This window comes from Chanodichthys erythropterus, chromosome 21 (assembly GCF_024489055.1).
Source record: "Chanodichthys erythropterus isolate Z2021 chromosome 21, ASM2448905v1, whole genome shotgun sequence".
Lineage (NCBI taxonomy): Eukaryota > Metazoa > Chordata > Actinopteri > Cypriniformes > Xenocyprididae > Chanodichthys > Chanodichthys erythropterus.
This window is the reverse complement of record NC_090241.1, coordinates 37,010,098-37,036,869: the sequence shown is the minus strand read 5'-3', so window position 1 is coordinate 37,036,869 and position 26,772 is coordinate 37,010,098. Positions and strand designations below refer to the sequence as shown.

The 26,772-nt window shown below is 38.2% G+C and overlaps 1 protein-coding gene across 8 annotated transcripts in view; it reads left to right on the top strand.

Annotated features, from left to right (window-relative positions):
* Positions 1 to 171: 171 nt before the first annotated feature.
* LOC137011632 (R3H domain-containing protein 2) overlaps positions 172 to 26,772 on the top strand; it is a 69,561-nt gene continuing 42,960 nt past the window's right edge. For 4 of the 8 annotated variants that reach the window (XM_067374645.1, XM_067374648.1, XM_067374650.1 and 1 more), the window contains exons 1-2: positions 173 to 622; positions 5,330 to 5,454. The gene's annotated coding sequence lies outside the window, so the exon portion shown is untranslated. Of the gene's footprint in view, positions 623 to 5,329; positions 5,455 to 26,772 lie in introns of all 8 variants that reach the window. The other 4 variants (XM_067374651.1, XM_067374652.1, XM_067374647.1 and 1 more) reach the window with 3 other exon arrangements.

Sequence of the window (26,772 nt, the reverse complement as noted above, 5' to 3'; positions counted from 1 at the left end):
GTTTGCAGGCGAAACTGAAACTACAGCGCCACCTTATGTTTCCTTTCAGCACAAACACATGGAACAGTGACGTAAAGCACAGAAAGAGCAAGTGTTCTTGTTCCAGCGCTTTGCTGTTGTTTTATATCCAGTCCTTTCCCGCTTGCAGGACAGAAGAGAGCATAAATCAGCGCTCGTGATTCTCTTGACTCTCAGACTGTGTGTTTTTGTTGATGTCTTCGCTCGTGACGTCACGGCCCCGCCCACTCGAGCTCTGGTTTGATCACTGCGCGCTGTTGACAGTCGCCGTGAGCTCGTGCTCGGTGGCGATTTAACGGTATTAAGCGGCAGCGGGCTGTCGTTATTCGTTTGTCGGGGGTCGGTTTGTGTGTGAGGTGGGTTATTAGTTTAAACATGTTCACCTAGCACATATCGAGCGATAGTAATGCCCTCACGAGCTCGTGAGGCGGCCGATTGTCATTTTGACTTAGCTCGCGCTCGCTTAGCCGCCACAGGCTAATTAATGAACCGACAGTGTGTGATAAATATAGACTCTAAATCATCGAAAACACTGAAGAAACTCCTCTGAACGCCGAACTACAGCGGTGGATCTTCGTATTGAATGAACGCGAGGGATTAACGGGTAAGTGAACACTTGAACGCTTTAAATGAACAGGTTTCAGTGTGTGTCGTGTGTGTTCAGATCACATCAGTGATCAGGCTCTCCACACACCTCAGACAATAAAATGTAATTTTGTAACAAAATAATTGTTTTGTTTAAAACAAATCTAATTTTACTTTGTTTATTAATGTTTTTACTACACATTTGTGTAGTTTTTGGAGAATTTATCATATTTTTTAAATTTATATAAATAAATTAAAAATATATATTTTTTTTAATACAAAAACAGCTTTTTATGTGAAATTCACTTTATAAAAGACCCACATTTCTAACTTTCATTCATGGAGATAACATGGATAATTTGACATGGTTTAGTGTAAGATTTTTGCCCATCTTTTGGAAAATGCAGTTTTAAAAGTTAAAAACAATCACTTTATCCAGTAGATGCTGCAGAGCTCCACTATTTGCTGTTTGACTGACTGAAAGACTCTTTTCACAAGTATTTTCAGCTGGATTTATGATAAAGTTTTAATTGTCGTTCTAAAGGCCTGTTCACACAAAGATAAAGTTTTAAAACTCCACAGCACGACTATAACAATAGTGACACATTACAAACAAATTACTTCCACAAGGTTTTCCTGCTGATGAACGATAAAAACATTGACTGCCAATCAGATTAAAGGGTTAGTCATTAATTACTCACCCTCACGTCGTTCCGCACCTGTAAGATCTCCGGAACATGAAATCCAAGAAGTGTTATTAAAAATTCCTGATAATTTACTCACCCCCATGTCATCCAAGATGTTCATGTCTTTCTTCAGTTTATGAGGAAAACATTCCAGGATTTTTCTCCATATAGTGGACTTCACTGGGGTTCAACGGGTTGAAGGTCCAAATGTCAGTTTCAGTGCAGCTTCAAAGAGCTCTACATGATCCCAGACGAGGAATAAGAGTCTTATCTAAAGAAACCATTGCTCATTTTCTAAAAAAAATAAAAAATTATATACTTTTTAACCTCAAATGCTCATCTTGCACTGCTCTGTGATGCTCCACGCATGACGTAATCATGTTGGAAAGGTCACGCGGTAGGGCGAAAAACTCAACTTCAAAATTGTCTGACGTTGTTGTACCTTTTTTTGCACGTTCGCTTTGTAAACAAAGGATCAGTTCTTCCGCCACGCGTGACCTTTCCAACATGATTACGTCATGCGTGGCGCATCACAGAGCAGTGCAAGACAAGCATTTGAGGTTAAAAAGTATATAATGTTTATTTTTTTTTTAGAAAACGAGTGATGGTTTCTCTAGATGAGACTCTTATTCCTCGTCTGGGATCATGTAGAGCTCTTTGAAGCTGCACTGAAACTGACATTTGGACCTTCAACCCATTGAACCCCAGTGAAGTCCACTATATGGAGAAAAATCTATATGAAAAAAAATTATTTTCGACTGAAGAAACGATGACATGGAGGTGAGTACATTTTCAGGAATTTTTAATTCAAATTCAAGAACATATCAGTGTATTTACATGGATATCAGGTGAACTTGTTGTGTTTATTAAAGTTTTGTTCATGCATCAACAGAAAATAGATTATTGGTTCATCAAAATGATAATCAATTGAAATCCATCCCTAATAAATGTTTGCTTAAAGAATGCAGTCAGAATTGGATTTTATTTATCATGGTATGATTGATCATATGAGGAATTTAACTAAGTTTTCAACCTGTTTTGAATAACGAGGTGTTGTGATTTTCTGACTTTATATTTCTCAAGCTCGTCACCTGTGCAGCTGAATCGACAAATCCCACATGACGGTGCTTTAATGTGCACATCGACACACAACAAGTGACCATCTGTTTTGTTTTGTAGTGTGCACGTGGCTTAATATTTTCAGTAGGACAAGAAGTCAGAAATTAATTCATGTCCAACAAGTGGCCTTTTGCATTTGATCTGTATTTAGATTTTTGTGTGGAAGAAAGAAATGGTTAAAAATGTGCGTGATGCTTTTGATCCGTTGCGGGAGTTTTTCCTTGATTAGTCTGAAGTACAAAAACATTTTTAATTTTCTGTAATCAACGTGTCAGACTTGCATGCTGCTCTTTGACACACTTTATGATATTTACACTGATTTACATCATAAAACGCTGAAAGTTGACTCATGAAAGTCATGAAAATTTCTCACGTTTTAAACATATTTGTAATTCTGATCATCTCTAATATAATTCATTAAACAGATTTACTTCATGAAAATCTGAAGACAAAGAGTTATTTGTATGTGTGTGTCGTGTTTAAAGATGCTTTGAGCTTCAGTCAAGCTCTCTTGATTCTTGTCCATGTGCTCTCGGTGAAAGATTTAGTCTATTTCTCCAGGAGAATATCTGACATTCAGCAGTGTGATGTGATCCGTGTTATTTAGTTTGTGATTGTCACGCTAATATGAACAACCAGATTGTCCCGAGAGAGAGGCGTCGTCCAAGTGTTGTGGTCAAGATGTTCTGTTCCTGTTGTCACTAATACAGTAGATCGGGGCAGTTGTTTTAGTAAACGAGTGCAGGAATGGGAAAATCAATCTTTGCTAAATTATTCACGAGTGCAGAAACGCTTAATTATCAGCATTTTCAGTGATTAATTCTGCTGCTCTGAGTCCTGCTGGCCCTGTTCTGAAGGGTTTGATCTACAGTCACTTGTTATAATCACTGATTGTCAGTGTTTTGAGGTTTGCATGAGATGCTTAATGTATGCCAGGCTTTAGAAATGCTAAAGCAACGTCATGTAGAAAAAGAATGAAATGCTCTTGTTGTTTAAAACGGTATGGTGCTTATTTAATTGAATATGTGCTGTTATGTGCTCGCATTCACTTAGTTTGCTTCGTGAAGGCTGTTTATGAATCTAAATGTTCTGACGTTTGAGAGGATGGTTTATACTTGGTCTCAGTGTTTGAGATTGTTAGTTTGAACTGCAGTCTTTATTCGTCAAGTTCTTTATTTTCACATATTTAAGCTGTTTCATGTAGGAATGCACAGTTATGTCAAAAACAATCTTTGATTGATTTTACGATTACGGCTGTGGTGCAGTTTATTAATCATGAGAAAATAGTAAATACTGAGTTTCATTTCCTGTTGCGTCTAAGGTTTCTATTTAAATGTGTTGTTGCAACGCTTCATACGATGAATCAGAAGTGTTTAAATTAGTCCAGTAACGACTGCTGCTTGTAATAAACAAATCTGAAGGAGTAAAACAAAATGAAATGCTGTATTTTCACTGTGTTGAAAGGGTTAGTTCACCTAAAAATGAAATTTCTGTCATTTATTAATCACCCTCATGTCGTTCCACACCCGTAAGAACACAAATTAAGATATTTTTGATGAAATATATGACTCGTCCAATATAATCAACACTTTCAAGGTCCAGAAAGGAACTAAAGACATCGTTAAAACAGTCATGTGACTGCAGTGGATCAACCTTAATGTGATGAAGAGACGAGAATACTTTTTGTGCACAAAAACAAAACAAAAATAACCACTTTATTCAACAATCTCTTCTCTTCTGTGTCGTTCTCATTCGTTGTTTATGTCCAGCGCTTCCATGTTAGACTCATTATTGGCCGGCTCCTGCGTCAGCATCACATGCATGTGTCGTGCTGATCACGTGATCAGATTCAGCCAATACTGAGCCGGCGTTCGGACGTAAACACGGAAGCTTCACTGTGTTACTGCGTCACCTGCGTGAGATAATGACAGAAGAGAAGAGATTGTTGAATAAAGTGGTTATTTTTGTTTTGTTTTTGCACACAAAAAGTATTCTTGTCTCTTCATAACATTATGGTTGAACCACTGCAGTAACATGACTGTTTTAACGATGTCTTTAGTTCCTTTCTGGACCTTGAAAGTGTTGATTATATTGCTGTCTATGGACGAGTCATAAACCTCTTGGATTTCATCAAAAATATCTTAATTTGTGTTCCTAAGAGGAACGAAGGTCTTACAGGTGTGAAATGACATGAGGGTGAGTAATTAATGACAGAATTTTCATTTTTGAGTGAACAAGTTCTTTAAACAAGTTCTATATTTTTTTCTATATATTTGTTGCTTTCTATGTTTTCCATTACAGTCATTTTCAGTATATTTACATATATAATGTATACAGTGTTTAATCTGTGCCACAAGTTTCATAATGAACAGAAAATATTTTAAAACTTATCATAATAACATAAAAGTTCTCTAACGTTGTTTTGTGCCATTGCTTTGGCAAAGTATCTGTCAAACGAACTAAAATCAAAAGCATGAAATGACTTTGTGCCCTTATATGAAATCACAAAAGACTGAGATTTAATTAAATGAGTATATAGTCTGTTTGCGCTGCGTTTCAAAGTGAAGTGCGCGCTTTGCTCATGCGATCAGCTCGTGATCCGGTGTTTTCCGTGTTAGAACAGCTCAGTTCGCAGTGAATGAATGCAGTGAACTCCATCTCTAAATGTACCATGAGTTTAACGTACATTAGCGTACATTCACATTTAATAATAATTATAACCATTTTATTCTAGTTGTTTGTCTTCCTAAAACACAAGTGTGAATGTAATGTAGAATGAGACACAATATCACAACTAAAAAGAGAGTTAAGTCACTTAACTGACGTCCAGTCCTCAAATCCTGTGGGAAATACTGTATATAACAAATTGTATGTATTTTACACAGTGAAAGGAGTATTTATTTGACCACATTTTTTTCTAGATAGCGCCGTGAATGTATAGAGGGGATGCATTGACATCACTTTCCTGCCAGAACACGCCTCCTCAGCCAGACTGTGGCAAAAGAACTGCTGCATGACTGGATTTAATAGGGGAAACTGCGAAAACGTGAGTAAAACGATTATTGACATGCAGCCAAGAATCATATTTCCAGACATTTAAATGCACATAAGTTCAACCAAGTGTTAGTTCAACCAAAAATGAAATTTCTGTCATTAATTACTCGCCCTCATTAAGACCTTCGTTCATCTTCGGGACACAAATTAAGATATTTTTGATGAAATCCGATGGCTCAGTGAGGCCTGCATTGAGAGCAAGTTAACTTAGACTTTCAAACGCCCAGAAAGCTACTAAAAACATGTTTAAAACAGTTCATATGACTACAATGGTTCAACCTTAATGTTATGAAGCGACGAGAATATTTGTTGTGTGCAAAAACAACAATAAAACAACGAATATCTAGTGATGGGCGATTTCAAAACACTGTTTCATGAAGCTTCAAAGCTTTACGGATATTTTGTTTCGAATCAGTGGTTCGGAGGAATGCCAAAGTCACGTGAACCATTGAATTTTTTAAACACTTATGACATAACGAAGCCTCGTTTACTGAAATCACGTGACTTTGGCGCTCTGAACCACTGATTCGAAACAAAAGATTCGTAAAGTAAATCCAATATAGGTAGGCCTAAATCCCGGTGATCGCTTATATCAATGTTATATATATCATCCAGTCCTAAAACTTATCAGTTTTTATTTTAAAACATTAAATTATGCAGAATATAAGATGGTAAATATTTAATTGATGAGTTGTCATTACAGTATATAATAATACAACATTAAGTGTATGATTTTTACCCCAAAATTCAACATATTTACAAAATTATAACTGCAAATCCTCGTTTCGCTGCCTGGAGTCCAGTTGTTTCTGTGAATTGCAGTGATCCTCTTTAGCTTTCGGCAGTCTGTAAAAATATACCTCAGATTTCTTTAGTTAATCGGAAAGCTCTTTCCCGTTTTGAGCGTGTTTTGTGTGTTTTTTTGGCACACTACATTCTATTCAGAATATTCCGTCACATATTGACTAAATATCTTGTGTACATTTTGGCTTTTCCCCAAGAAATAAGCAAGAACGAACCTGCCGTCCTCCATGATTCCTATTCTTTAAGACCTTAAAGCACTTGAACACAACAAACTCGTAATTACAACTTGAGAAGTGGGAAGTAGGACATTTCCGATAGCACACGAAGGCAGCGTAAATCAGAATACAGCATAATCCTGATCTCAGTTACATTTCTGATTAATTATGCAGCACTACTCTCAGCTATAAATACAAGTGAAGTTCAGTTTAAAGTCTGTTCTGTAGATCTATTCTCTGGGATGCAATGGAAAATGCAAATCTGTTGTTTTTGTCGTTGGACTCATAATGGACCTTCAGCCCATCATACCTGTTGAAGCACATCATATTATCCATTCAATACACGTTTTGAGTCATTCATCAGATAAAGGCTGAAGTTAGTAAAAGACTGGTAGATAATCACACATTGAGAGATTAATTACCCCTTTGTGCTCTCACAGTTATAAAAGCACGTATGTGCGTCTGATTAAAGAAACGTCTCGTGGGTTTCAGAATAATCAGTTTCCCCTCAGCCGAGTTGAGAAAACAACCCCAGATCTAAAGTTGCACTTCAGCATCATGTGTTGTGGACTGTAATGCGGTTTGGCGCAGTCCTCCCACATATGAGATGGCGGGTGTTCGGTCATATTTAGCTGGAAGGGCTGCTGTAATATTGATAAGGAGTCGTATCACGATTGTTTGTGGACCTGGACATGGCGTACACTCCGGCCTCCGTGTGGGAGCCGTCCTGAGGTTGTATTATGGTGTGCATGTGTGTGGTTTTGGTCTTGTGTTGGGTTTGCAGCAGCACAGGCATTATGCTGTGTGTGTGTTTTTCTTTTTTTTTTTTCTTCTTTTTTTCTTGAGAGATTTGAAGAGCTATTTATAGACGCCTGCTGGAGCAGGAGCATGTGCTGCGCCTCCCTCCATCCATCCCTCCTCCCTCCCGCTCGCTCATCTTTGCCTCCCAGATCCATGATGCTATTAGATTCTCCTTCCTCATCTCACACCTTTCTTCCTCTAATTCCCGCTTTTTCTTTTCATCTGTTGTTCTGTCCTCATTTTCTGTTTCCTCTGCTCTCTCCCTCTGTGCTGTTCCTCGCTGCTTTCGGCACGACCACCCCTCCCTCCTTCCCTGTGGATTTCTGCTTGTGAATTATTAATGGTTGCTGGATGGCAGTGACTGGGGGCAACACTAAGATTCGGAGCTCTTACGGAGGATAACCGTCAGTTATCTGCCTTGAGATAGGACAGGGATTGAGACGTGACCGTAGACCGACAGACAGGGACACCACCATGTTTCATTGATGCTGTGTGTGTGTGTGTGTGTGTGTTTGTGTGTGCAGAACTACACGCTTTCAAAAACTAGACGGTCTTAAACAGTGATACACCAAAATAAATTTTTGGTTACTTTTTTTTCTTTCCTCTGGAGTACAAGTCATATGTACGGAAGAGGATTAGGGCCAAGCAATATTAAAAAAATAAAACCATCTCGAGATTAAAGTTGTTAAATTTTGAGAAGAAACTCATTAAATTTAGAGAAAAAAGTCAAAAAAAATGTTGAGAATAAACTCGTTAAATTACGAGAAAAAACTCGTTAAATTTCGAGAAAAAGGTCGAGATAAAATGTAAAGAATAAAGTCATTAAATTATGAGAAAAAAGTTGTTAGATTACAAGAACAAATTCGTTAAAATATGAGAAAGTCATTAAATTACCAGAACAAATTCGTTAAATTATGAGAACATTTTCTCGTATTTTAATGACCTTATTCTCAACATTTTATCTCGACTTTTTCTCAAAATTTAACGAGTTTATTCTCAACATTTTAGCCCAATTTTTTCTTAATTTAACGAGTTTATTCTCAACATTTTATTTAGACCTTTTTCTCGAAATTTAACATGTTTTTTCTTGTAATTTAACGATTTAATTCTCAACATTTTATCTCAACTTTTTTCTCAAAATGTAACATTTATTCTCAACATTCTATTTCGACCCTTTTCTCGAAATTTAACGAGTTTATTCTCAACATTTTATTTCGACCTTTTTCTCGAAATTTAACGTGTTTTTTCTTGTAATTTAACGAGTTTATTCTCAACATTTTATCTCAACTTTTTTCTCAATGTAACGTTTATTCTCAACATTTTATCTCGACTTTTTTCTCAATTTAACGAGTTTATTCTCAACATTTTATTTCAACCTTTTTCTCGAAATTTAACGTGTTTTTTCTTGTAATTTAACGAGTTTATTCTCAACATTTTATCTCAACTTTTTTCTCAAAATGTAACATTTATTCTCAACATTTTATCTCTACTTTTTTCTCAATTTAACAAGTTTATTCTCAACATTTTATTTCGACCTTTTTCTCGAAATTTAACTAGTTTATTCTCAACATTTTATTTCAACCTTTTTCTCGAAATTTAACATTTATTCTCAACATTTTATTTTATTTCGACCCTTAATTTTTTATTATTGCTTGGCCCTAATCCTCTTCCGTACATATTTGAAACATGCTGCACCTTAAACCCAAAGTATACTTCTGTCATCCGTGCACCGTCCACATGACGTAATTTACATCATCAGGAGGGTCCATGGACGTCCGCACTAGGGATGGGCATTTTTCCAAAATATTGTATTTGAATATTTGGGCTCATAAAAAATGAATATTCAAATATTCGTTTTTTTATAAATTAGGTTAAACGAGAAGGACATTATTGTTTTATATTCATCAAGATTTTGTAACCATTTATGAACAAGCTTACGATTAGGCAATACACAACAAGCTTACATTATATCTTAAGGTTTTCTTTTAGTTCAAAGCATTAAACAATATGTGTAACAAAGATAACGATAATACACAACGGTGTGCTAAGCAAAGTTTCTAACAGCAGCACTTTGTTTTCTGTTCGTAAATATATCTCCCTCGACGAAACTTAAAGGAAACTTATGTCTCAATCATTAGTTATCATCTCGGCTCACTCTGGGATAACAAACAGCTGTGCTTACCTGTCGTGAATGCAGTGATGGACGGCTGTCTTTCCTCTCTGGTGTTTAGATTTCATGTGCTTTCTCATTATGATGGTGATATTATGATAACTCAGTTTCATTAATTAATTTGATCAAAAGTAATTCCATTTTGTAAGATCATTTTCATCTAAGTAATTCCAAACTGCGTGAGGCAGACGACAACATTATGTGACGATCAAATAAAATAAACTTGTTAAAGGCGCTCCACAGCGCCACCTGGTGCATTTAGTTATAACTGCGAATTTTAGTGCTTAGGATTTATCATGGATTCACTGCCTTTATGGCCAGGAAAGCAACATGGTAAAATTCGAATAGTATTTTTATTTTTTAAAATATTAATTACAGGTCAAATATTCAACTATTTGTGCACACCCCTAGTCCGCACACTCCATCCACGTACGTCCAATTTTTGAGACCGCATGGCAGGTCCGTGTACAACAGTGCAAATGACTTGAGTGCTTGAAAACAGCAGTCGACTAGATAGTGCGCCCTCTCTGAACGCGTTTTTCTGCGCTTACGCCAAAGAAGTATACTTTGACCGGCTTCATTGAGGCTTAGAGTTTATAATAAATGTTGTTCATAATCTATTTTATTAGGACCCTGTGATGTCCGTGATGCAGAAAACACGGAATCATGTCATAAAGACGGAATTTATTGTATAATGCGGAATGTCACGGAATTTGTCAATGAATGAATCAAAAGTAGGTCACTACGCTTAAATCAAATCACGATATAGACTAGTGTCTGTGAATATTAAACCACTAAAAGACTATTTAAATATGAATCTGCATGTTTTTCGTTTCTGTGTGAATGAATGGTGCAGACGCAGATTTTAGCAGTAAAGCTCTGTTGTGCAGCACATTCTTTGACAAAGTTTCATTTCATATGATTAAAAGATAAATTAAATAAATGTTTTATGCCTTCATTTGATTGAAAGGAAAATAATGAAATACATAAAATAAAATACACAGAATTTCTGAAAAAACAAAACATTTCATAGAATTTTTATTTTTTTTTAAATAATACATTTTGTTGTTTTTATGAATTAAATTAATTAGACATGCTTTTTGATTATTAAAATTTAATGAAACTTAAAACAGAGAAAACAGAGTATGGTAAAAAAAAAAACAGAATTTGAAACGTATTTCATAGGGCCATAAAAATTAAATTTTTGTCCAACTTTTAATAAATTGTTGTTAAATTGTATAAGTTTCATGATTTCAATTAATTAGACATGGTTTTTGATTATTAAAATGGAGTCCAAAAAAAAAAAACAGAAATCGGAATTTGAAAAAAAAAATTAAATGGAATTTTGGAAAAACTAAAACAGATTTCATATGGCCCCAATTTATTTTTTTTTTTTTTTTTTTTTTTTTTTTTATACTTTATATATTTTACTTTCCTGTTCTTTTCTGAATACTGTCAAATTTAAAGAACGGGAGATGTTTATAATGTTTGTAAATGTTTATTTTATTTAGTGGTATTTTACTTTTATTTCTAAATGTAAATGTGACATGCATTGATACAGTTTATTTGTGGTTTTTCTCTCTCTCAACAATGCAAATTTGACCCAGTACCACTTCTAGTGAGGTGTGACTTATTCCAGAAAATATGGTAATTAAATTTAGGTGTCAGTGATATATTAAATACACTATAGACATAGTACATTTCTTTGGAAACTAGCCAAAATGCATCATCAAAGAAGCACGAATTAAACATCACTGTTTTTCATCTGTGATTTCGGCACTTCAAAACTAATTTCGAAAATTCTAAATTTTAGTGCATTTTTAGTTTTAAAAGAATAGTTCAGCCTCAAGTTTGCCATCATGTCATTCCAAGCTGTGGTTTTGTTTGTTGGAGCACAAAAGGTGAAGTTTAGAAGATCTTTTCCACACAGCAACAGTTTGTAGTCTGCAAAGCTTCAAAAACAAGGCTAAGAAACACAGTCAGACTCCATAAACGTGTCTGTATTCCAGACAGACTTTCACAGATGTGGTCACGGTACACTTTTGTGGATCAAAAAAATTGAGGATGAGTAAATAATGACACATTTCTTTCTGAGCGCAGTGCGAAGGAAGGGTTTTCAGGTCTGGAGATGGACAGTAAAAGTAACACAGACGGACAGCACAAATACGCATGCACATCTCCAGTTTCTATTGATCTGCAATAAAGCACTACGCTGACCAGGATTATCTTCCCAGCTGGTTTTGCTTCAATGCACAGATTTCCCATCAGGTGGTAACCCACTCAACACACTGTCATAAGCTGTTGACTCTTATAAAGTTGGACTTGTGACTGATTGATAAATGAGCATTTTCCTCGTCTTCTGGAGGTTTGCAGGTGGTTGTAATGTTGCTTTTACAAATGTAAATAGTGCAGGTCTGGATGTCATGATTGGTTCTTTGTTCCATCCAGAAGTTTTAGGCCAGAATCAAACTGTTTGCAAACCAGTGCAGCTTCTGTTAAAGATGGGACGAGAGAGTTTACTAGCAATTTTTGAGTGAAAATAGTTTTAAATGGGACCTATTATGCCTCTTTCACAAGATGTACTTTAAGTCTCTGGTGTCTCCAGAATGTGTCTGTGAAGTTTCAGCTCAAAATACCCCACAGATCATTTATTATAGCTTGTCAAATTTGCCCCTATTTGTGTCTGTGCAAAAACACGCTGTTTTTGTGTGTGTCCCTTTAAATGCAAATGAGCTGCTGTTCCAGAAGAGGGCGGAGCTTTAACAGCTCAACAACAACAAAGCTGGAGAATCTCACGCAGCCAAAATGAGGAAAGTGTTCAGCCTTACATTGTTCAAACCGGAGTCGACACTGATGGAGAGACTCAGGAAGAAGTTACAACTTTTAGACGTTTCTGAATGGTTAGTGGATAAATTGATGTAGTTGCTGTGGAGTTGATTCAACTCATCCACTAGCATGTGCCGTCATGTTCATCTTTTGTGTTGAATTGACCCTCATTTGTGAAGCAGTCCGGCGTAAAATGACGGCATGACAACAACACTCGACTACAACAACTCTTCCTCTTCTCTAAAGCAGCCCAACATGGCCCCGCCCCCTTTGCTGAGTGTTCTCGGGGGCGGGGTTTATGTAAATGTATGTAAATAAAGTTCGTTGTAGTCCCTACCAGCCGTTTAAAAAGTGATTTCTGTAAAAGAAAATATCTCCTTTGCATTGAACTTTGAGCGTCGTAACTTTGCAGATGTTGTTTATGATCAAACAGCAACATTACACACTAACTAAAGTTAAAAAAAGTCAAATCATAATCAATTTAAAGTAAAGCCGACACCACGTGTTGTAAAGAATGTTGAAACTTTAAAGTTTTCATACACTTTCTCTTATACAAATATTATTTTTTAAATCTCAAATGTGCAAGAATTCTGTCTGTTTGTCAAATACCCATGTTCGTTTATCTAGCGTGTCGTTTTCATGAGTGTCGAGTTTCTTATCAGTGCGTTTATGCTGTCTGAGAGCGAATGAGTGAAGGAGATGGGAGGGAGGATGAGTATATGAGCGCATGCTCACTCTCAGAGAGGGAGAGAGAGAGGCTGTGCTTCATTCAGAAAAAGCAGGGGGGCGTCAGAAACGGAGCGAGGGAGGAAGCTAAGCGGAGAGGTGGAGATCTGTCTGTTCTCTGTTAGAGTGGACTGAAATGCGTTCGCTGCTGCCTCGGAGCCGCAAGCACCTAATGATGCGGGGAGATCAGCGCTAAATCAGCCGATAAAGTAAGCGGTGTGTGTGGTGCAGATGTGCAGGCGTGCATGCATGTGAAAAGTCTCAGTGAAGGGATGCTTATGAGTGTATTGCATCTATCGGCGATTTTAAAATCACACTGTGAAATGTTCTTCTTATGACTAAACCGTCAGGTGCATTATGGGAAATGTAGTTGTAAGCTCTGTAAGGTGCGAGACGGGTGAAAATGGCTGAGTTTGGAAGAGATGCACTGAAGTTTCATCTAAGTCTGTTTTAAAATGTGAATCCGAGCTGTTTGTGTCTCCATTCAGAAATCTGCAGCTGTCTGACACATGCCGTCGGTTTTGACATCATTTGCTGACGTCAGGTGGAGCTGTTAGAGGTGAATGAGCTGTATCGCTTGCTTGCATGCAGAATCGTTCTTGTGAATGTTGAGCTTGAATGATATGCTTCATTGCTTCACGTCTCAGTGGAAGTGTAAGTGTGTGTTGATGAGCGACAGGCTTCGGTGTGGGTCAGTCGGTCGTGGGTGTGCGTGTTCAGTATTGCAAGCGCTCCCTGTCTGCCCACTCGCGTGCAGGTCGATAAAGAGAGCGTGTTTGCTGAGGTAATGAGGAATTCCCTTTCACTGTGTCCTTGCGTCCTCGTCACCCACACCGGGGGCGAATCGCTGCAGGAGAGAGAGGCATCATTCATGTCACGCCGCCGCCGATGAGAGGTGTGTGTCAGAGCGGAGGAGATGAGAACGCACAGGACATCAGGAGGAGGCACAGGGGAGATTCACAAGAACTTTGTTCATAGAGGAACTGAGATTTAAAGGGTTAGTTCACCCAAAAATGAAACGTTTGTTGTTTACTCACCCTCATGTCATTCCGAACCCGTGAGACTTTCTGTCCCTCTATTGACAGTCTATGCAACTACCACTCTGATGCTTCAAAAAGTTCGTAAAGATATCGTAAAACTAATCCATATGAATCAAGCGATTTAGTCCAAATTTTTTGAAGAGACAGTCGCTTTATCTGATGAACAGCTTCAATTTAAGCTTTTATTCACATATAATCATTCATCAACGCACACATCAGATATGGTAAACAGAAACACAAACGTGCTTGCTTGATGTGGGAGAACCAATGAGGTTCATTTTCGTGTTACGCAGCACGCTTGAGCTTCAGCGAGAACCAATGAGGTTCATTCTCGTGTTACGCAGCACGTTTGAGCTTCAGCAAGAACCAATGAGGTTCATTCTCGTGTTACGCAGCACGTTTGAGCTTCAGCGAGAACCAATGAGGTTCATTCTTGTGTTACGCAGCACGTTTGAGCTTCAACAAGAACCAATGAGGTTCATTCTCGTGTTACGCAGCACGTTTGAGCTTCAGCAAGAACCAATGAGGTTCGTTCTCGCGTTACGCAGCACGTTTGAGCTTCAACAAGAACCAATGAAGTTCATTCTCGTGTTACGCAGCACGTTTGAGCTTCAGCGAGAACCAATGAGGTTCATTCTTGTGTTACGCAGCACGTTTGAGCTTCAACAAGAACCAATGAGGTTCATTCTCGTGTTACGCAGCACGTTTGAGCTTCAGCAAGAACCAATGAGGTTCGTTCTCGCGTTACGCAGCACGTTTGAGCTTCAACAAGAACCAATGAAGTTCGTTCTCGTGTTACGCAGCACGTTTGAGCTTCAGCAAGAACCAATGAGGTTCGTTCTCGCGTTACGCAGCACGTTTGAGCTTCAGCAAGAACCAATGAGGTTCATTCTCGTGTTACGCAGCACGTTTGAGCTTCAGCGAGAACCAATGAGGTTCATTCTGGTGTTACGCAGCACGTTTGAGCTTCAGCGAGAACCAATGAGGTTCATTCTTGTGTTACGCAGCACGTTTGAGATTCAGCAAGAACCAATGAGGTTCATTCTGGTGTTACGGAGCACGTTTGAGCTTCAGCGAGAACCAGTGAGGTTCATTCTTGTGTTACGCAGCACAGTTGAGCTTCAGCAAGAACCAATGAGGTTCATTCTCGTGTTACGCAGCACGTTTGAGCTTCAGCAAGAACCAATGAGGTTCATTCTCGTGTTACGCAGCACGTTTGAGCTTCAGCAAGAACCAGTGAGGTTCATTCTTGTGTTACGCAGCACGTTTGAGATTCAGCAAGAACCAATGAGGTTCATTCTCGTGTTACGCAGCACGTTTGAGCTTCAGCGAGAACCAATGAGGTTCATTCTGGTGTTACGCAGCACGTTTGAGCTTCAGCAAGAACCAATGAGGTTCATTCTCGTGTTACGCAGCACGTTTGAGCTTCAGCGAGAACCAATGAGGTTCATTCTCGTGTTACGCAGCACGTTTGAGCTTCAGCGAGAACCAATGAGGTTCATTCTTGTGTTACGCAGCACGTTTGAGCTTCAACAAGAACCAATGAGGTTCATTCTCGTGTTACGCAGCACGTTTGAGCTTCAGCAAGAACCAATGAGGTTCGTTCTCGCGTTACGCAGCACGTTTGAGCTTCAACAAGAACCAATGAGGTTCATTCTCGTGTTACGCAGCACGTTTGAGCTTCAGCAAGAACCAATGAGGTTCGTTCTCGCGTTACGCAGCACGTTTGAGCTTCAGCAAGAACCAATGAGGTTCATTCTCGTGTTACGCAGCACGTTTGAGCTTCAGCGAGAACCAATGAGGTTCATTCTCGTGTTACGCAGCACGTTTGAGCTTCAGCAAGAACCAATGAGGTTCGTTCTCGCGTTACGTAGCACGTTTGAGCTTCAGCGAGAACCAATGAGGTTCATTCTGGTGTTACGGAGCACGTTTGAGCTTCAGCGAGAACCAGTGAGATTCATTCTCGTGTTACGCAGCACGTTTGAGCTTCAACAAGAACCAATGAGGTTCATTCTGGTGTTACGCAGCACGTTTGAGATTCAGCAAGAACCAATGAGGTTCATTCTCGTGTTACGCAGCACGTTTGAGCTTCAGCAAGAACCAATGAGGTTCGTTCTCGCGTTACGCAGCACGTTTGAGCTTCAGCGAGAACCAATGAGGTTCGTTCTCGCGTTACGCAGCACGTTTGAGCTTCAGCGAGAACCAATGAGGTTCATTCTGGTGTTACGCAGCACGCTTGAGCTTCAGCAAGAACCAATGAGGTTCATTCTGGTGTTACGGAGCACGTTTGAGCTTCAGCGAGAACCAGTGAGGTTCATTCTTGTGTTACGCAGCACAGTTGAGCTTCAGCAAGAACCAATGAGGTTCATTCTCGTGTTACGCAGCACGTTTGAGCTTCAGCAAGAACCAATGAGGTTCATTCTCGTGTTACGCAGCACGTTTGAGCTTCAGCAAGAACCAATGAGGTTCATTCTCGTGTTACGCAGCACGTTTGAGATTCAGCAAGAACCAGTGAGGTTCATTTTCGTGTTACGCAGCACGTTTGAGCTTCAGCAAGAACCAATGAGGTTCAATCTCGTGTTACGCGGCACATTTGAGCTTCAGCAAGAACCAATGAGGTTCATTCTCGTGTTACGCAGCACGTTTGAGCTTCAGCAAGAACCAATGAGGTTCAATCTCGTGTTACGCGGCACAGTTGAGCTTCAGCAAGAACCAATGAGGTTCATTCTCGTGTTACGCAGCACGTTTGAGCTTCAGCAAGAACCAATGAGGTTCATTCTTGTGTTACGCAGCACAGTTGAGCTTCAGCAAGAACCAATGAGGTTCATTCTCGTGTTACGCAGCACGTTTGAGCTTCAGCAAGAACCAATGAGGTTCATTCTCGTGTTACGCAGCACGTTTGAGATTCAGCAAGAACCAGTGAGGTTCATTTTCGTGTTACGCAGCACAGTTGAGCTTCAGCGAGAACCAATGAGGTTCATTCTCGTGTTACGCAGCACAGTTGAGCTTCAGCAAGAACCAATGAGGTTCATTCTTGTGTTACGCAGCACAGTTGAGCTTCAGCAAGAACCAATGAGGTTCGTTCTCGTGTTACGCAGCACGTTTGAGCTTCAGCGAGAACCAATGAGGTTCATTCTCGTGTTACGCAGCACGTTTGAGCTTCAGCGAGAACCAATTAGGTTCATTCTCGTGTTACGCAGCACGTTTGAGCTTCAGCGAGAACCAATGAGGTTCATTCTCGTGTTACGCAGCACGTTTGAGCTTCAGCGAGAACCAATGAGGTTCATTCTCGTGTTACGCAGCACGTTTGAGCTTCAGCGAGAACCAATGAGGTTCATTCTCGTGTTACGCAGCACGTTTGAGCTTCAGCGAGAACCAATGAGGTTCATTCTCGTGTTACGCAGCACGTTTGAGCTTCAGCGAGAACCAATGAGGTTCATTCTCGTGTTACGCAGCACGTTTGAGCTTCTGTTTATATTTGCTGATCAATATTTATATTTGAATAAAAGCATAAATTCAGTCTGTTCATCATATAAAGTTGAGTCTCTTCAGAAAATTTGGACTAAACTGCTCAATTCATATGGATTAGTTTTATGATGTCTTTATGAACTTCTGAAGAGTCAAAATGGAAGTTGCGTAGCTGTCATTGGAGGAACTGAAATCGCTCAGATTTCATTAAAATATCTTCATTTGTGCTTTGAAAATGAGCGAAAGTCACCAACCCCCTTATGGGTTTGGAACGACATGAGGGTGAGTAATTGACAGTTTTTGGGAAAACCCTTAGGTTTAAGATTATAAACTAAGATTAAAACTAAAAAAAATATTTTTATATATTTAAAAAAAATGCACAGATGAATTTATCACAAGACCAGTAACAACCAAAACAATGGTAAGTTTTATTTCATGCTGAATTTAAGCTGGAATATGAGAATTGTAGCAGTGTTTTGACCAATATTTATGAGTTTCATTGTGAATATTCGTTATATCACACAGACATGTATGTTCCCCTGCAAAGCCCGAGCCCTCTGTGTGCTTCTCCACCTGATCCTCACGCAAACACACGGGTTATTTTTGAACATAGTGTGCCAGAACACAGTGTCAGTGGGGGAGAGAAACAAAGAGCGAGAGAATCCTCAGCAGAGATGGGAATAAAGCGAGAGAAATGGAGACTGCACAGTGCTGCTCTCCTGAATAAAGTATCTGTGTCTATAAATAACACACAGCGCTCACAGACTGTTATTTAGCCACATTTTCTTTCCTCATCCTGTAACGGGGATTTGATCATTTACCTTTTTGTTTTGCAGCATGTACAGTCTTTATTATTAAGGAACAGAGCGGTTATTTGGAAATTAGTCACGTTTGATGGCTTGGGTGTGTTAACTGACACACACACACCTGTTTGGAGACTGTTTTTGGATAGCTGTACAGCTTTCTGTTAGGATGGTTGCTGCTTATGCACTAGTTTGAATATTTACATGTTATAATTAGAGGTGTTTTAGTGATGTGATGAAACCTGTGGCATTATGTACGGCGACTTGATTAATTAAAATGAACCCGAAATCGTAATACGGCTTACTGCGATTATTATTAGTGATGTCTAGTTTCACTTTGACAAGACGCAGTTCAGTGCAAGCTGTGCAGTGCCAAGCTTTCATCTTGTGCTGAAAATAACAATTTATTTTACAGTCTCATTGTTACATTTGTTACATGCAGTTACTATAATAATAACTATAAACTAGAATGTACATTTCCTGAAGAAAATGTGAATGGTGCTTGCAGTGGCAAAATCGCCACTCGGTTGCTAGGCGGTTGCTAAGGAACTTGGGGTGGTTGCTAAGGTGTTGCTAGGCGGTTGCTAAGGTACTTGGGGTGGTTGCTAAGGTGTTGCTAGGCAGTTGTTAAGGTACCTGGAGTGGTCACTACTGTGTTGCTAGGCGGTTGCTAGGGTGTTCTGGGCGGTTGCTATGGTAACCAGGGTGGTTGCTATGGTGTCACTAGGTGGTTGGTAGTTGGCACAGATAGTTACTATGGAGTTTCTATAGAGTTCTTAGCATGTTCTCAGCCCACTTTAGCACTTAGCTAATCACTATTAGCATGTAGCTATTAACTGCTAGCATGTGTAGCATGTTGCAAGTACAGTTTGCTAGCATGAGTCAAAAAAGCCAACCCCCATGTCTCTACGATGTTCTGATGCAGAGATATAGGCATCGCTAAATGGTTGCTAGGGTACTCTGTTTGGTTGCTAGGGAGTGGCTTGGCAGTGGCTTGGCAGTTGCCAATGATGATACTCCAAAGGCTGCTTGACAATATAAACCAACCCCCATGTCTTTATGATGTTCTGATGCAGAGATATGGATCTTGAAAAACGGTTGCTAGGGTAATCTGGTTGGCTGCTAGGGAGTGGCCTGGTAGCTACCAATGATGATACTCCAAAGGCTGCTTGACAATATAAACCAACCCCCATGTCTTTACGATGTTCTGATGCAGAGATATAGATCTTGAAAAACGGTTGCTAGGGTACTCTGTTTGGTTGCTAGGGAGTGGCTTGGCAGCTGCCAGTAATGATAAACCAAAGGCTGCTTGCCAGTATGAATGCTATAAACCAACCCCCATTCCTCTATGATGTTCAGATTTGAAGATATCCCCTCTATGCTTTGGGTTGCTAGGGTGCTCTGAATGGTTGCTAGGGCGTGGCTATGATGTCTTGAAGGTGATTCGTGATTGGCCGTTTGCTGCCCCGAGTCAAATGAGCCCACCCTCATGTTTCTATGACACTCCTATCCAAAGATATTCATTTGATCTTTTTCAATGGAAGTCTATGGAACTTGTTGCTATGGTGCTCTATATGGTTGCTAGGGCGTGGCTTGATAGCTTCACAATGATCCTGAGAGACTGATTGGTTGCCTGAGTAATATGAGCCCACCCCCTTGTCTCTATGACATTGTGATCCAGAGTTATGTTCAATACAAAATCCCTATGTAATTTCCCATAGTAGGAAAAACACAGTACTTCCTGGTTCATGGGCACGGCTTCACCATAGTATGTCTATGGGGCAACTTTGGGCAGCTCTTGCGCCCCAGGGGTACAACTTACACCCCATTTTGAGGTATGGTCTGAGAGAGCCTATCAGGCTCTTCAAACCTGGTAACCCACATGTTTCTATGAAATTCTCGTTAGGAGCTATTACTCGTCAAAGTTTGTCCCAATGCAAAGTCTATGGGATTTTTTTCGCTACTTTTTCGCCCGCCGGACGAACATCGTACACCCGATCGCTTATAAAAGTCATAGCACACCTCTCCTCAATGAGCCGGTCGATTTGACACCTCATTCATGGGTCTAGGACAAAAACTGCGGGAGGAGTAGCGCGCAGAAAAAAAAGTGGAAGAAAATGAGTGTCTGTGTCTGAGAGAGAAAGGCTTCTAAGGGCCTGCGTGTGTGAGTGTGTGTGAGAAAGTGACAGTTGAAATTCAAATTTCTGAAGATTCCGCCATTGAAAGTCAATGGGACTTTTTTGGCCGCTTTTTCGCCCCCTGTGCGAACATCATTGGTCCGATCGCTTAAAAAAAAAATAGCACACCTCTCCTCAATAAGCCGGTCGATTTGACACCTCATTCATGGGTCTAGGACAAACGCTGTGGGAGAAATAGCGCGCAGAATTAAAAGTGGAAGAAAATGAGTGTCTGTGTCTGAGAGACAAAGGCTTCTAAGGGCCTGCGTGTGTGAGTGTGTGTGAGAAAGTGACAGTTGAGAGAGACGGAATGTTCGTGAATTTGAATTTTTCAATGTAAGTCAATGGGACTTTTTTGGCCGCTTTTTCGTCCGCTGTGCGAACATCGTTGGTCCGATCGCTTATAAAAGTCATAGCACACCTCTCCTCAATGAGCCGGTCGATTTGACACCTCATTCATGAGTCTAGGACAAAAACTGCGGGAGGAGTAGCGCGCAGAAAAAAAAGTGGAAGAAGAAGAAGAAGAATAATAATAAGTATGCAGGAGAATAAGAATGGAGCTTTGCCTTTGGCAAGCACCATTAATTATGCATAATTACATGCAATTAACCCTAAACCAAACCCTAATCCTAACCCTATAGTAAGTACATGTAGTGACTTAATAATACGCAATACTTAAATGTATAATTACAGTGTAACAAAGATGCCTTAAAATAAAGTGTAACCAAATATCCTTTAAATTCTTTTCATAATTAATTTAGCAATAATCATCAGTGATTTTCATACTGGTTGACTGGTTCATACTAACATTTTGGTTGATCAGAAAGTGCAAATCCAAAATATTGCTGAAATATTAGCGACACTTTTCAAAGCACAATCGTAGTTTCGGTCAAGCTCACGTTTGCATTCGCAAACCTTTTACAAATGAAAGTTGTAATGGCTACATCTGATTAATCTAGGATGCGTTGGGTCGGGATATCAACGTTTATTAAGATGCTGAATGCGCTGCATATCAGTGTTTAGTTTCATACGCAAATGCAATGATGTTATTTGAGACGGTTATATTGCTTTTAGATGTTTATTTTTTTAAAAGCAAACGTGCAGGTGATTTATAGAATCACTTAATAATGCGATTCAAATATAGCACAGATATGCCATAAACATGGCATTATAATTAGAACTGTATTTAAATCTACAGTAAATTCTGTCCTTACCCGTTATTCAGAGCCCTCTCTCTCTCTCTTTTAGATGCTTCCTCATTCCTTATTATTGTTGCATCATAATCAACCTAACACTGATCTAATCACATTTTCATAGACAGGTTTTCATTGCATATTTTTATTTTTAACAGTCATTTTCCTAACAGTCTTCAGATATTTTCATTTTCTCCATGACGGTCATGCTTCTTTACAAATCTCTCCAACAGTGTGTAATGTTAGCTTTAGCCGCGGAGCACTATCAAACTCATTCAGAATCAAATGTAAACATCCAAATAAATACTGTACTTACACGATTAGACATGTTGCATGATGAACACTTTGTAAAGATCCATTTTGAGGGTTATATTAGCTGTGTGAACTTTGTTTATGGTGTTTAAGGCAAGCGCGAGCTCTTGGGGCGTGGAGCATGAGATTTAAAGGGGCCGCGTACCCTGAATCAGCGCATTTATAATGATAGGCAGTTAAAAAAAACAAAAAAAAAAAAACTATGGGGTATTTTGAGCTGAAACTTCAGACACATTCAGGGGACACTTAAGACTTATATTACATCTTTTGAAAACATGTTCTTTGGCACCTTTAAAAGGGCATAATTACCATTATATACCTATAATTGTTATATAAAAAGAAATTTACAAACAGTATTGCAATACAACAAATACTATAGATATACAATTCAAATAAACTTGTTATTCAGATACAGTGGGTTTATTTACCATTTATACATTTATTATATATACATATTTTGTTGTTTTATTAACATTAATGACAAATATAGGCTACGGTCCCTTTAAGACCGAATCCATGGATACTGACACACATCCTGTTTTCACCCAAATGTTTACGTCCACTTAAGCCATTACGGACTGTATTTACGTGAGATACTCCACTGTGTGCATTTGACCGTTCAGGCGCGAGGAGAACTGGGATCGCGCGCAATAAAGAGAGAGAGCGCTTCTGCTTTGTGTCATTCAGCGCGATTCCGCCCATCCCGCCTTCACTAATCGATAACGAATTGTGATTTGAAAGCATGCAGTTCGCAGTGTGTGTGTTGTCATCACTAATTTTAAAGTATTTCCACAGCTCTGAGGCTGACATTGTTTCTGCTGCCGCCGGTGTCTCTCTGCACAGACAATTCTGTCGCTTACGTCACGTGAGGTATCGGTCTTTGGTATTTCTCCATGAGCTTGGTAATGGTGCATCCCTAGTAATGGACGTTTAGGACATGTGTCAATTTTGTAATATGTGGTAAATTGCACACTGGTCTAAAGAAAGGCCTGTATAATTAATCTCTCCTAGTCAGTTTAGACATGTTTTCTCTTCTCTGAGCTCATTTTAATACATCCAAGCAGAATCCTGAACATTCTCCACCATAATTTATGCAGAAAATGTGTTAAAATCGTGTGTCCCTGCCCTCATGAATATTAATGAGATGAATTAGTCTTGAATGACGCGCAGAACAGCTGACGGATTGTGAAGAACTGAGTTGCTCGACATATTGCTCATGACTCACGCAGCTTCTGACAACGACACGCAAGATGTCCGAGCTCTGAGTCAACATATTCCCCGAAAATAAATATTTAGTCTTTTGTTATCTTGTTATCGAGCTGTGACAGAAATTATCCAGCTCTCATTTAGCTCAATAGACTGAATATATCGTGCTGGCCTGGAGACCAATTGTGTCTCATTTGCAACATGCAGCACAATCCGGTCCGTTTATAATCATCGCAGTTGTCGTGACCCGATTCAGTGGAAAAGATGTAGTTCTTTTAAACAGCTATAAATGAGTAAATTAGTGCATAACTTGAGCTAAAAAGTTGTGCAGAAGATGCAAAGCAACATTGTGTAACTTGTGTTAGTTTAAGATCCACATTATTGCGTGCATGTTAAAGGTGGAGGTGTTTTGGCACACTGCTCTCTTTCAGGTCCTCTGTGGGCGTGTATTATGCTGTTGATCTGGATGGTTCTGCCTCAGTGCTGTTGTGTAGAAGGTGTGGTTGAGTCTCTTCAGGTTCTTCGCACTTGCTGTGAACCCGCCGTCATTCACCGGCCATCTGCTCATGTGACGCGCCGCTTGACAGATCTGATCCTAATCCTCTGTGAATCGTCAGATCTGATGTGACACGTTAGATGTCACAAATGGTGGTAACACTTTACAGTAAGGTTTCATTATTAGTTAACATGAACTAACAATGAACTGCACTTCTACAGCATTTATTCATCTTTGTTAATGTTAAATTCAACATTTACTACATTATTACAATCAAGAGTTGTATTTGTTTATGCACTGTGAATTAACATGCACAAACAGACTAACATTAACAAAGATTGACAAATACAGTAACAAATGTATTGCTTATGGTTAGTTCATGTTCGTTAATACTAACTAATGTTAACAAATGAACCTTATTGTAAAGTGTTACCGAAATCGTATAATGAACCTCTATATGACAATTATTCTGTATGTTGTTATTATTATTGGCTGTTTGACAAATTGCATTTGTTCCTTTTTTGTATAAATTGGGGCTTGTTAATTTTGTGAAAAAAATCTAAAATTATTGATTTTAAAATGCAATTTCTAGGTTTGCTGTGCTTATGTGCTTTTTCAAAATGTGGTCAAATTTATATATATTTGCTTTATTATTATTATTATTATTATTATTATTATTATTATGGTAATTAATAATAATAATATAATATAATATTTATTGTTATTATATTATTATTATTACAATAAAATAATAATAATTATATCATTATGATTATTATCATAATAATTCATATAAAATATTGATTATTATTTATGTATGTATTTATTATGGTAATAATAATAATAATAAGTAATATTTAGTTTATAACAACAATAATTATTTATTTATTTAGTATGGTAATAATTGATTATTATTATTATTATTATTAAAATAAAAAAATGATTATTTAGATATTTATTATGGTAATACTAAAAATTAATATTTATTAATTTCATAATAATTATAATAATAATAATTTATTTATTATGGTAATAATTTATTATTATTACAATAAATAATAGTAATCTTATTATTATTATTATTATTATCACCATAATAAAACAAACGATTATTTATTTATTAGGGTAATACTAATAATTAATATTATTATTTATTTATTTTATAATAATAATGATAATGATGATAATAATAAAAACAATAATAATAATAATAATAATAATTTATTTATTTTATTTAGGTAATAATTAATAAAGCCATATTGCTATTTATTTATTTATTTATTTATTTATTATTATTATTATTTTTTTATATAATTTTGATGAATCGTACAGCCCTGTTCTGGCTCAGTTTAAATAATTATTAGGTTAATAAGGTAATTTTTCCTTTTTTTGGGGGGCTGTCTGTGCGTTTCTATTTCAGTCAAGTTAAAACATAAATATTTGCTTTATTCATAAATGCACATGAATTGTCAACATACATGACAGTGTGTGCATGTTTCAGGCCTATGTTACCAGTGCATTAAGTGCATGTTTTGTTGTTTTATCTTTTTGGCATGAATGATTTTACATTGAGAGGATTCATGTTTCCTCCTGATGACTTCCCCAGTAAAATGAACTAATATACGATCGATCGACTTTGTAAGCGTCACCGTCTGCATTGTTGTGCTTCATTTTGAGAGTCTGTTTATCTGTGCTGTCTGTGTACTTGATAGCTGCCGTCTCCTTCGCATACTAATGACCAACCGTGGGAAAAAGCCATATAATTGTGTATAATTTGTGTGTGTGTGTGTGTGTGTTTGCTAGAGGAGCGATTGAGGCAGAGGAAGGGAAAAATCAATACCAACCCATGGAGAGCAGCTAACTGTGTAATTGGCTTCAAAGTCATCAGGTTCACTGCCTTCCCCTGAAGTGAAATCAGCAGATAGTGTGTTAATAATGTATATACAGTAGCAGCAGTTGAGCGTCGACATGCGTATATAACTCGCCTGAATCATGGGTGCCCTCACTTTAAAGTCAATACGACGTTGTTTCTGGTCTTATTGTGCTCCTCTAAACATTTAGTAATTCGCTCTTGTGGGATTTAATTAATTTTAAATTTGTTTGATTATGTCTTTGCTTGGCTTCTCAAACCGTGATTAATTTTAAAGTTGTTCTTGGAGTTTAAACAACAAGGGACACGACGAATGTAACGGTTGGATAAATAGTGAAGAGCTAATTATTCATGATGATCTTATGAGGTTTCGTGTGTTCACACAATCATCATCCAACACTATATTTCCACATTTACTTGGATATCGAAAACCTCTGGATGTTCTCTTTGCATGTCGCTTAATGAAAGGTGTGTTATAATGATGCATAAACAGAGATCAGAGAAAATGTCTTGTGATTGATCTTTAATCGGTGTATGTTCACTAGTATTTCTGGACTGTGGACTGCTAGCATATTAATGGATCAACTTTTTTGTGGCCATCTACTTGTTCAAATATTTCAATATTGAAATTTACAGTCATATTTACAGTGCACCTCTCACGACTCAAATCACACGAGTTGTCCTGGTCCTGGTCATTTTGACTTTCAAGTAGATTCAGTTTGGAATTGTTTCATTGAACTGATTTTAACAGCAATTAATCAAACTTTTAATTAACTCTAACACTGTTTTTGCTACTGAAGTTTAAGTCAGAGATGCTTAAACCTCCCTAAATAAATGCTCTCATGATTGTACTGTCGAATGACAAGGTTTTAGAAGTCACATTAAGTGCATTAAAATCATATTTTTGCAATGGTTTTGCGGTCCTAAATATCAAGAATATTCAGTGTTTTCAGTCCAAATTTAAAATGTCAGTTGAATCTTTGTGAGGAAAAGAATGGCGATAAATGGAGATTGTATCAGCCCAAGCCCTACTGACCGACGGTGAACCGTTGTCTGGACACTTATTCCTCAGTGCGGTCAATCGGTGCCAGTTTGAGTGCCAGTCTGCGGCATATGCCAAGCTAATGCAATAATCCTGAATGCCTTTTTCTGTATCTTTATTTGAAACGGTGGTTTGAAGGTTTTGCTGCTCAATCTGTCTCT